At 36.2% G+C, this 2,642-nt stretch overlaps 1 pseudogene; it reads right to left on the bottom strand.

Annotated features, from left to right (window-relative positions):
• Positions 1 to 638, bottom strand: LOC150055399 (THO complex subunit 7 homolog pseudogene; annotated as a pseudogene).
• Between the last annotated feature and the right edge of the window lie 2,004 nt (positions 639 to 2,642).

Genomic DNA, 2,642 nt, shown 5'->3' on the forward strand with positions numbered 1-2,642 from the left:
CTCTTGGGAATGAGTAACTAGCCTGTCTATGACTTAGGTTCTATATCCATGAAAGTTTCTTCACCTTCTTCTCCCTCCGACAGCTTCTCATCACTTTCCAATGTTTGTTGAAGTTCATGGATAGTATTAAGAAGAACATGAAACTGTTTGCATCTCAATTCCAGCTTATCTTCAACACTTCCTTTAATGTGTGAAAGATGTTCTAATTCTTTGCCCAGAGCCTCTAGTTCTTTTAATATCTGATGCCTATCTGGATGACGCTGGATCACTTTCGCCAAAGCATCACATATTCTTTTTGCTTGAAGAATCTCCTTTTTGCACTCAGCAATTTTTTTATGTGCTTCAGCAATGTTACCTTCTATTTCTTTGTAAATGTTTTCATAATTTTCCTTTTCTCTGAGATTCATGTCATACACCAGCAAAGTTTTGCCCATTGAAAATTCACATTGAGACAAGGTGCTCAGCATACGTTGGTACTGGCCATATCCTTCTTCATAGGATCCAGAGTTGCACCATTTAACAAAACTTTTCACTAGCAGATTAATTCTCTGATCATCACCCGCGCCGACTCCATCAATTAGGAGACTCTTCGGTATAACTTCATCATCCATTGAAGTTCCAATGGCGTCTTCAGTGGTGTCTTCCCTTATTTTCATTTATCCTTCCAAATATATTCTGTTCTCTTTTCCTTGATAACTTTCATGAAAAGGAGATTTGAAAATACACGACTTGCAAGCTTTGGCAATGCTCTACCATTTTTCATAACTTCAGCCCTGCTTTTTTAGGTTTTGTTATGTGCCAAGTCCTTGAATTCAGGGTCTGTGTGCTGTCCCTGAGCTTTTGTGCTCAAGGCCAGGACTGTATCACTTGAGACACAGCTCTATTCCAAGGGTTTTTGTAGTTAAATGGAGTTATCAAACTCACAGACTGACTTTGAACCTTGATTAGGGGATTTCAGAATTAGGATTGGTGGTGTGAGCCCCTGGCAACCAGCTTCCTTTTCTTTTTGCAGGCTATTTTGTAGATGGCATGGATGGACTTTTCTTTCCTAGGTGGTTTCAAACTGCAATTCTCCAAATCTGGGTCTCCATAGTAGCTAAAAACTATTAAATTACTTACTGTGTAGTTACAAAATTGCTTATAAATATGAGCCACTTATTTCCAGCTAGTTAGAGTTTATGAAAGCTGTTTTTACTTGATGAAATTCTAAAATGGAAAAATTTGTTTTCCTATTATTTTAGGAATTTGTTTATGCCTTGTATCATTCACTATTCTTTTTTTTTGCTCTTCAGCATTTATTAAACTTTTCCCAATTTCCCTTCATGCCAGGAAACATGCCTCCCTTCTGTAGTTAATTCCTTACATAGGTTTTGGCACATCAGCTGGTTGAATTTTCACTATTCTTGATAAAGCTGATAAGTTTTCACAGGGATTTATGTTCCCAAGTTTTTGGAGGGAAAACTATTTTTCTCTATCTTTAAGTAGTTGAACCAAGGGATGTTTTATAAGTAAAAAGCATCTCAACCAATATTTCTTCCATCATTCTTTCCACCTCTCACAATCTCACACATTCCCTCAGATTACCAGGTGCCATTATTAGCATATGTACATTGAATATGATTAATGTATTCACCTTTCTCCTTTGTCTATTTCTGTGCCTTTGACCCACCTTCTCAGTACATGTTTCAGTTTTCTGGTATTCACTTTGTTTAAATAACAAAGCTTGAAGGAGTTACACTATTGTAAAACTTTCCTATACATACTATATTATAGTTAAGTTTGAAGGAGTTACACTATTGTAAAACTTTTCTATGCATACTATATTCTAGTTTGTATATACATGCATACTCATGTTTTTACACATATCACTGTGTGTATATATTTTTATGTTCAGAATTTAGATTAAGCTTCCACATTAAGAGAAAACATGTATTCTTTGTCCCTCTGAGCCTGACTTAATCACATCATATAGGTTTTTTTTCAGTTTCACTCATTTATCTGCAAATGACATAATATCTTTCCTGGGTTCTACTTTTAAATACACATGTAGAACAGAAAAACATCAAGGTACAAATGGAACAGAGAAATGAGTCTGGTGTTGCTAGGTGTCAGTTATTCACACATAAAATTCCTACTTCACCTAGGACATTAGGTCTCTAGGTCAGGCATCGAAAAGTTTATTTCAGAAGTGTTTCTTACATTTGTAAAGAAGTGATACAGACAAAGGCTTCATATCTAAAATATATCAATAGCTAAAAAAAATTGAATCACTCCAAAACTAATCTCCAAAGAAACAACCATTCCATTAAAAGATGGGCCAAAGACTTAGAGAGCTTTCGCTGAAGAAGAAATAAGAATGGCCTATGGACACATGAAGAAATGCTCGACATCTCTGGCCATAAAAGAAATGCAAATCAAAACAACTCTAAGATTCTACCTCACTCCAGTTAGAATGGCCAGGGTCAAGAAATCTAATAACAACAGATGCTGGAGGGGATGTGGCCAGGAGGCATCACTTCTACACTGTTGTTGGGAATGCAAACTGGTTCAACCACTATGGAAAGAAGTATGGCAGTTCCTCAAAAGACTAAACATAGAACTCCCCTATGACTCAGCAATTCCATTACTTGGCATTTACCCAA

The sequence above is a fragment of the Megascapheus bottae genome, chromosome 13, assembly GCF_031878675.1.
Source record: "Megascapheus bottae isolate mThoBot1 chromosome 13, mThoBot2.hap1, whole genome shotgun sequence".
Lineage (NCBI taxonomy): Eukaryota > Metazoa > Chordata > Mammalia > Rodentia > Geomyidae > Megascapheus > Megascapheus bottae.